Here is a 10,048-nt window from a genome sequence, read left to right as displayed (position 1 = left end):
CCCTTAGTCGTTGGATAGTCAAGGCTATCAACGTCTCCTATGAGTCCTCTGGTCTTCACCTTCCTTTGGGAGCCATACTCACTCCACTCGGGGTATGGCTGCCTCTAAGGCCTTTCTAGCAGGTGTGTCCCTCTTGGACATCTGCAACGCTGCGGGATGGTCCACACCCTCTACATTTGCCAGATTTTACAATCTTGATATGCCAGCCGCTTCTGGCTCTTCTGTCCTTTTGCCTTAGCTGTGCTCCTCGGATACACACTAGGCAGGGGCTTGGTAGTCTGGCAGCGTTGGCACATCGTTCCCCAAAGTGCTCGATGCAGCTCGAGTTCCTGAAGATGAACGTCTCTAGGTTACGAATGTAACCCTAGTTCCTCGAAGGAACGAGACGCTGCGTCGCAGAGCCATACTCCCGGCACCCCTGCCGGCACTTGCTTCCCTACTTGAAGCTGAAGTCAGCTGCGTGGCACGTGCCTTTAAAAATGACTTCCTCCGAGCGGCCGGTAAAAAAGAAAATAGCACAAAAATATAGAATTAAATGGAAAAATGACTGCCCGTGGCTGGAATATGTGAGGGCCAATGAATACAAGGCCAACTGTACCATATGCCATCGCGTTTTTTCTGTTTGTCATGGCAGAGTGTGTGATATTAAGCATCATGCGTCAGACAATAATCACAAGAGGAGCGCGAGACTGCGGGCACAGGTCAGGAGGAGCGAGGTCAAGGCTCCTTGTCCGTCAGACTCCAGAGGCTGATATGGTAGGCTATGTACTCATGTGGATTTTTAAAACTCAAATATGGTTGATAAGAAAGTGATTATATTAAAAGAGATGGTACAGGTTTAGCCAAACATTCTATATACATCTCCCCAGTGTTCCCCCTTATTGTGTTCCTGTCTCCCGCTCCTTCATAATGTGTCAATCATTTCTGATGGGTTTCTTAATAAGGTATCTGAAGGAGGGAAATAATTATTATTTAATTAATAATTGTTTTTTTTTATGGATTATTGTTTTGCACTGGAAATAAAGTTAATTATAATGAAAGTATAATTATATAAAGATATTTGCACTACACTTCCTTAAAATGTTGTCTAATTAAATTAAAAATATTATTTTTTTTGCACTGGAAAGAACATTCTAGAAGTCTAATTCTATTGAATAAGTTACAAGGCTAGAGAAAACTGTTGTGTTTATTTTTCTTCAAATGCAGTCTAAGCCAATGAGTTTTGAATGTTATATGTTGTATTTGTTTAAGTTAAAAATAAAACATATTATAAACGAAACAAATCCATGGTTCATTGTTGGCAAAATGATCATGATAGCCTTTATATTTCAGATCTATGTGGTTCAGTCTTGTATATTGATTAGGCCTACTTTGCTATTCTATAAATATATAGGCCTAATAAGTTGTATTATAATATGCTATAATGTATGAAATATATTTATCTAAATGTATCAATTAGTTTCCACAATATTCACCAGAAGTCACGATTTCAGGAGTTATTTTTCAAAATGTCCTACCGAGGGGGCATGTCACCGGGAGAGAATTCATTTTGTAAATGCTGGTTTTGAGACCATGGTGAACTTGAGATGGTTTTGCACAGGGCACTTGACTCTAGTTCAGACCCTGAGGTGTTAAAGTGAAAGAAGCTGCTAATAAAGCTGCTGTCGCCATTTGTGTCAATGTTAATCAAACATCAGAAAGAAAGTAATTTACTGCCCTTGACTGAATCACTTTTGTAAAATAAACAAGAATGAATGTTGAATTTATAGTGAAAACTATGTAATGTATATTTAATTACTTTATAAAATATAATATTATTCAGTGCTTTAAGTTTTTCAAGTAGCTATTTTCTTAATTGTATATTGTAAAGGAATTGGCAACTGTTATTCGGAATGATTCTAGATTATATTTATGTAAAACAACTTCAGCAGTGTTTTAGAAAAATGCAGGGTTTTTTTCTCTCTCTATAGTTGGTGACCTAAAGTGGTGGGGGTAACTCATAGCCCCGGGGCCCAGTGAGCTCTTAATGCGGCCCTGCTCGTGCTTATATGCCTGCACTGAGAAGAGCATAAGCAGTGTATGGCCTCCTCTGCTTATATAATGTGTAGGTGGTAGTGAAACTGGAGAATACTTGGGTTACCATCTTTAAACTTTACCTAGAATGTGCTTTTAATTTTTATTTATTTATTAAAAAAAATAAAAATTCTTTAGGGAGGATGGTGCAATTCAGATTTTTTTCTCTAGATGGCTTACTCCTTAAACAGAATGTGCTGGGTATCTGTACAATTTAATTACAGCTCGTTTGAGTCACAATAGCTCCACCTGGTGGTTCATACACTATTTAGGTTGTGCTTTAGTCTGTGCTGAACATGACAAAAACAGAAAACCAGTGTAAAACAAAAGACCACAACCAACAGTACAAGTGTGACGGGCTAATAAGGCTTTAGTTTTTATGCTCAAAGCGCATTTCTCTGCCTCCAACTGTCTTGTTCTTTTTCTCTCTGTATCAGGTCAATTGCACAAGAGAGGTAAATGACACAAAGGGCAGCCCAAAAGCTATGAAATGAGAGTGTATTTCAAAAGTGGAGCAGCACCTGTGTCTCAGAGCACCTCATTCATTACAGAACTCCCCAGAGTATGTGTGTGGGCATGGTTGTTTATGTGTGGGATTTGTATGTTTGTTTAATTTTGTATGTGCCTGGGGCTAAAAGCAATGGTTTTAGCAAAAAAAAAAAAATATATATATATATATAATTAAAAGGACATTCTGTCTTTTACTCACTCTCGTGTCATTTTAAACTCTCTTTTGTTTTAATTTGTAGAATACAAAAGAAGATTTTTTGATGAATGTCTACATTTTTCATAGTCCATATGATTTCTATTCAGTCTTACCTACAGTATATTCTCATGAAGACTCATGATGCCAAATCATAGTTTTGATTGATGAACAGGTTAACTGAGGTTGAATATGAAGGCTGTTCACCCAATACCATTTTTTTTTTTCTCAGGACGGAATGATATTATGTTCCCAAACACCTTTTCATAAGCTCTCAACTGGTTTTCCTGGGTGCCAAGCATCTCATGATCTGTCATTCCAAACTGCAGTGCTGTTCTTATCATCCCTCATCTATCATCCCCTCCATTTACAGAATCTTTCTCTCACATTCTCATTTCATCTCAGTCATCCTGCCGCCTGTGTGTGTTGCCAGCACTGTGATAAGTGTATTGGACGATGGGTGTCATTTGTTACTGTTCTCCTCTGAGTGACACGTGACATGCACACATACACACACACATTTACTTAGCTATCTAAATGGGGACATTCCATAGGTGTAATGGTTTTTATTCTTTACAAACTGTATATTATATTGCCCTATACCAACCCTACACCTAAACCTACCACTTAAAGAAAACTTTCTGCATTTTTACAGTAAAAAAAAAAAAATTAAATAAATATATATATATATATATATTTACTATTTAAATAACTTCTCTACATTTGAATATATTTTAAAACGTAATTTATTCATGTGATCAAAATCCTGAAATTTCAACATCATTACTCATTATATTACTTCAGAAACCATTATAATACGCTGATGTGCTGTTTAAGAAATATTTAAATTTTTTATTATCATTATTATAATTATCAATGTTTTAAAACAGTTGAGTACATCAGGATTCTTTGATGAATAGAAAGATTCAAAGATCAGCATTTATCTGAAATAAAAAGCTTTTGTAACATTATACATTATACCAAAAGCTTGGAGTCAGTCTAATTTTTTATAGAAATTATTACTTTTACTTGGCAAGGATACATTATTGGTCTAAAGTGATGTTCTTATTAACTTTCTATTCATCAAAGAAACCTGAAAAAATATACATATAATAATATAAACAACATAATGTTTTCATCATTTATTTTAAATAATAAAAATATTTAACATTACTGTTTTTCCTGTATTTTGGATCAAATAAATGCAGGCTTGGTGAGCAGTAGGGACTTCTTAAAAAAATAAAAATAAAAAAAATACTTTGTTAGTGTATTAAAACACATTTTCTAAATGTCAAAATTAGTACAATATATTTGTTGAAAAATCTACTATAACACTATTGAATTATTAGACTGTGACTCATAATATTTTTGTTGCTGTCTGCTCTAGCTCCCTCCCTCCCTCCCTCTAATCCATGTGAATATCTGTCTCGGATAATTTTTTAATGTAACTTTACAATCGATATTGATATCCTAGCACAGTATTCTGAATGATTATAATAATGGTGTGCTATTGATAGCCTAACAGATAATAGCAGTTTAATACTTAACTACGTTAATAAATACAAAACTATCTACCGTATTTACAAATGAAACTGACCTGCACTTGATGCCCTGAACAAGGTTAGTGATGTTGCTACATTTCACTGACGGAAGCGCGGAACAGACGTGAGCCGATTCGAATAGTAGCGCTGCCAGTCAAGACTAACTGATTTATGATTTATCATCGATTTATAATTAAAAGGGAAATGAGCACTATGCTCCATTGAGAAAGCATATATATAAATGAATAGGCCACTAATAAATTATTAAGACGTAACTCTTGTTTAAAGCGAACCTAGGCTTTTGTCTTGGATCCTAAACTATAGTGTTTGAAGAGGCTGTGCTTGTATAAAAAAAAACCCTAGACCAAGAAGTGGTAGAAAGAACACCAAACATCAGCCTGTAGGAAAAGGTGGTCTCAGAGGACGGGTTATGACCTTTCAAGAACAAATTACTCAGATACACACCAGTGTATACAGGTAACAGATTGATGAAGATAGTATGGTAATACAAAACAATCATAATAAATAAATCATAATAAATAAATATATTCTTCCAAGTCATGATCACAATCTTTTTTTATTGTTCAGAGATCTCTATCATGGCTCAGGAGATTTAAAGGAAAAGTTCACCCAAAATTTAATTTCTCCCCCTCTTGTTGTTCCAAACCTGATATTTTGAAAAACTTTTTTGTAACCAAACAGTTTTGGGGACCATCCATTATATGGTCACTTTGGTCAAGTTTATTCTTTGTATGGTGAACTATCCCTTCAACAGAGTCATGTTTTGTCAATTCTGTCTCAAATGGTTCCCCTTTTTAATTATTTTTTTTTTTTTACATAAAATTATATTGTGGCACTCTAAAATTAATATGGCAGATAATTTGGTTTAAAAAATATGTTTGAATTCTAAAGGAAATTTCTGACTTCGGATTGCAGTGTTTCATAACATTAAAATATCTTTTAAACTCTACAGTAGATGCATATTTCAGGATATGGTCTTTTTTTCCTGTGGTGTACTGCTGTTTTGACATAAAACATAGACCAACACAAAATGTTATGTTATGTTGCCATGCAGAACAAATCTTTAAAAAAATTAAGACATTCAGGGCAGGCCCGGACTGGCCATCGGCAGCACCGGGGAAATTATTTAGACTATTTTTACTAATACAAAGAATAACCATACAAAGAATAAACTTGACCAAAGTGACCATATAATGGATGGTCCCCAAAACTGTTTGGTTACAAAAAGTTTTTCAAAATATCAGGTTTGGAACAACAAGAGGGTGAGAAATTAAATTTTAGTTTTGGGTGAACTTTTCCTTTAAATCTCCTGAGCCATGATAGAGATCTCTGAGCAATAAAAAAAAGATTGTGATCATGACTTGGAAGAATATATTTATTTATTATGATTTATTTATTATGATTGTTTTGTAATACCATACTATTTTCATCAATCTGTTACCTGTATACACTGGTGTGTATCTGAGTAATTTGTTCTCGAAAGGTCATAACCCGTCCTCTGAGACCACCTTTTCCTCTGTCCAAAAGACAGGCTGATGTTTGGTGTTCTTTCTACCACTTCTTAGTCTAGGTGTTTTTTTTATTATTTATTTATTTACATTTTTTTTTATACAAGCACAGCCTCATAGGCTCAAACACTATAGTTTAGGATCCAAGACAAAAGCCTAGGTTCGCTTTAAACAAGAGTTATGTCTTTGATGTTGACCGTGCAGGCTGCAGTTTTATTAAATATTGATAGCAATTCTCCAATTGATAGCTGCTCCAGAGGGATGTTAGTTTGCCTTTCAGAGAGAGGAGTTGCTGTAGTGGACTTGCACATTACAGTGTGAGACGCTGATCAACACAATGTAGCACTGGCTATTGTGGACTGGACAAACACAAGTGAAAATATAGCAGTGCCATGTCAGCGAATATTAAATATTTAATATTTAATTTATCATGTTAATATCCCATTACCTCTGCCATCATCTAACACTCGCTTAAAGTTAATCTTTTAAAACACTAATAATTTAATAACACTGCTAAATCTAATCTTTAGCAAATCTCAAATATTTTCATATTGTGATGTCTAAACTTGTAGCATTTAAAAATCAGCCATTTATTGCCACAACATGTAAATTATAACAAACAAATTAATTATTGGCTTACCTTTATCAGAATTATCATATTGTTAGATCCTTATATAAAATAACAAATATGGTGTGAAGTTGTTTTCTAAGTTGTTCTGGAAACTAGTTTTTTAGTAATTTATTGTGAGAACTTTCCATACTGTCCAATCCCACATTAAATTAATAATTACAAAATTAATCAATATTAGAAATCAATAATCTTTATGTTTCAAATTATATAATCTCTTCTAAAGTGACAGAAGACACTAATGAGAATGAAATTAGCACTCTTTGACCCAATATTCAAATATTTCCTATCAGTACGAGCGTGAAATAAGATTTCCAGTGGTGGCTCATAAAGTTTGATTTGAGTTTGTGGTAGAAGTGACCCACATTCTTGTGGTGACCTAGAAAAAAGTCCAGGCATGAAATACACTTAAATAAAATCACAATATTGATAACTGCCTTGAGTGTTATTTTTATTTTATTTTATTTATTTATTGTCAGTAGGACAGTATAGTCAAAATACTTATATCAGTACAGCAGTACAGAAGAAAAAATGACAAAAAGGGATTAAATTGTGCACGCTTGCTTCCACTGTGCTCATACATAGAGATATTAATAACCTCTGTGGGCTATTGCATCAATGTAACGAGAAAGAAATTGAGAACGTGATGACACAAGAGAAAAATAAAGTGAGTCTGAGACTAAAATTCATGAATAAAAGAATAAGCTTGGTGGAACCAGGGGGGAATAAAGGTCTCACACTTTAGCAAAATTAGCACGCTTTTCCACTGCCGTCCATTAGATTATCAAATTCATGCCACACAGGGCTCAGCAACCCCTCCGTTTTCATTTCTCCCCTCTAATCCCTGTCGATAAGACACAACACGCATACCACTTTCATTATGCTGTCATTTCAGAACTGGCATGGAATCCCCCTCGGGGTACTATCAGTCAAAAATTTACTTAACTAGCTGAAGTGGATACAGTTTTGCGTTTATTATTTTTCACAGCCTAAAAATAATCTCACAAATATCCCCTTTGATTTTAGGGCAGAGTGAGGGGCAGAGTGCAAACTCGTAATCTGCCCAACCTCAAGCAGTGAGACAGAGATATCCCAATATTGTAAGAAGTGAAGAAAAGGATATCTCTACCAACTGCACTAAAATAATGCATCTTCTGTTTTAGGTACAAGGGCAAAGCCTTCTTCTCTTTAGCCTTTGAGCATACAGATTAGTTCTCAATAATATCTCCTTTGTGGAGTATATACTGAGCTCAAGACTGGACACTTCAAGATGAGAAAGCTCAGTGTGTAAACCAACTGGTAATCCCTTTTAAAAGTCTTTAAAAAAAAAAAGCAAACAATCAGCAACATTTAAAACAGTTAAATTAAACAGTTTTTATTTTAAACAGTTAAATTCCTGACTACCAATTCAATGACAGGACTGGTGAAAGCTGAAAAACCTGTCAAGTGATGTGACTTGTAATAAATCTTCATAAGCACAGGAAAGAATTATGAATTAAAGTTTCTGTAATATTTGTATAGTACATATTCTTGCCACTTTGTTCTTTGTCCTTTGTTCTTAAATGCAGCCAGTCAGACTTCTTTTTAGTTATAATCACTTATTAAGTTGTTTTGAAAGTGTTGATTTGACTAAATAGTTAATCGTATACTTGAATATAAATAGGTATAATCATTTACTTATTTTTGTTTTGTATTTTTAGTTTTGAAAAACTTTTGTTCAGTCATGAAACATAAAAAAAAAAAAAACATGAATTATATCATAGAGAAGACTTTTGAAGATTTTTGAAAGGTTTATAATTACTTGGTATACATCTGGTATATATTTAACTTGGTTCATGTGTTTTGAATGGTGAGCTTTTTAAAATATTTGTCCTTTATCATGGACAATTAGGTCATACCTTGATTGTTCCAGATGCTGCTTTCCTTGCCAGATTCATACATAAAAGTGTGCGCAGTCTTCAAAAGTGAATCACCATGTGTTTTTCCCATACACTGGATGGTAAAAAAAGACTATTATTGTATGTACATAGGTCTCAGTACTACAATAATTTATTCACTGTGCACACCCAGTGTCAATGTGAGTCAGTATTCATAAGTTATTGTTTAATTGGGTGAAATCAGGGGCTCAATGTGGGCTAAGGAAGGACCTGTAACTCTCTCTTTCTCCTCAAGAACCGCTCTGGCACCACTGCTGTTTTTGATGTGTGCTTTGGCTTTTCGAGGCAGACATTGGAATATGTTCTTGGGAGACCAACGGTTACTTGCCTCCAGGCAAAATCTCAATCCCCGGGATCCAGCTCCTCTTTGATGGAATACTTTCGGGAGCAGCTAACCACCCCCAATCCCTGCTTTGACTTACCCCTCCTCTCGTTTCTCATCCATCTTTCTAAGAGAGATTTACAAAGAGACTGACTGCCTGCATGTCTATATCGGTTTCTCCATCCACTTTAGCAGAATGGATGATTGCGAGTTAACAAAATAGAAAGGTGTATCATGTGTTATCCATGTCAGGAACTTTCAGACTGATTTCAGCCATCTGAAGTTAAATAAAAAACACTTTGGGACAGAAAACATGATTCATAACGTCAGTTCCAATGAATTTCGAATGCACCAAACCCCTACATGTACAATGAACACACATGAATGTGGCTTTTGCAGTTGACATATATAAATGTTAGATGTTATGTGTAATAGATGATCTTGGTCAGAGGGTTTTGCTTGGCTTGGTTTTTTTTTTTTTCGTTTTTTCTTTTCTACATTTACCCCCATTTTTGGTAACTATAAATCTGCAGTCAGGTACTTTGGTTAAATGGTTGTTTTGAGCTATATTGGGTTTCTTTTAATTTGTGCATGGATCTGGTTTATATTACAGAACTTTGGACTTCCCCCATCTCTTCTCAAATTCGCAAATGTTCATATGTATACTATTGTCACCAAAGGTTGAAGAGCTTAAAAACCCTGCAACACAGGTAAACTAAATTTAAACCTGATCTATGCATTTAATATTGCAAGCTCTTTTTATTTCACTCTAACAGGCTTAAAATGCTGTGAATGCATATGAGAACCACATGTTTTATGGTAAATTAATTTTGATCACCAACATAACACACATTTCTTTCAAACAGACACATCAGTAGCGTAATAAAATATTTATGGCATAAAATGAACTCTTACTTTTTTTTACTTCTCGGCCACACGCACAGTCAGATCCTGTTTAAGAGATTAGAGAGTGATTTTCAACTGTGAAACTGTTACTGCCCCATTGATTGATTGTGAGCCCAGAAGGTTTTTTTTTTTTTACATCCTTATTTCCCTGAATATTGATTATGTATATTGATTAGGAATAACACTACAAGAGGCACATTTCTGCTTTCGATGTTTATGTTAAGGTCCCACTTTGAGGTGTAAAGACATAGGGGAGAGAGGGGTCAAAAGTAACCTGGGATGAAAGTAACAAAGTGATTTTCTCTGAGCCTCTTTCTGCATTTGCAATCCCAGCTATGACAGCATATTCAGCATGCAATCCTTGACGGAGCTGAGAAATATCACGTGATTTCCTCATCGTTTCCCGAAG

Source organism: Carassius carassius, chromosome 35 (assembly GCF_963082965.1).
Source record: "Carassius carassius chromosome 35, fCarCar2.1, whole genome shotgun sequence".
In the NCBI taxonomy this organism is placed as follows: Eukaryota; Metazoa; Chordata; class Actinopteri; order Cypriniformes; family Cyprinidae; genus Carassius; species Carassius carassius.
This window is presented reverse-complemented; position numbering follows the sequence as displayed.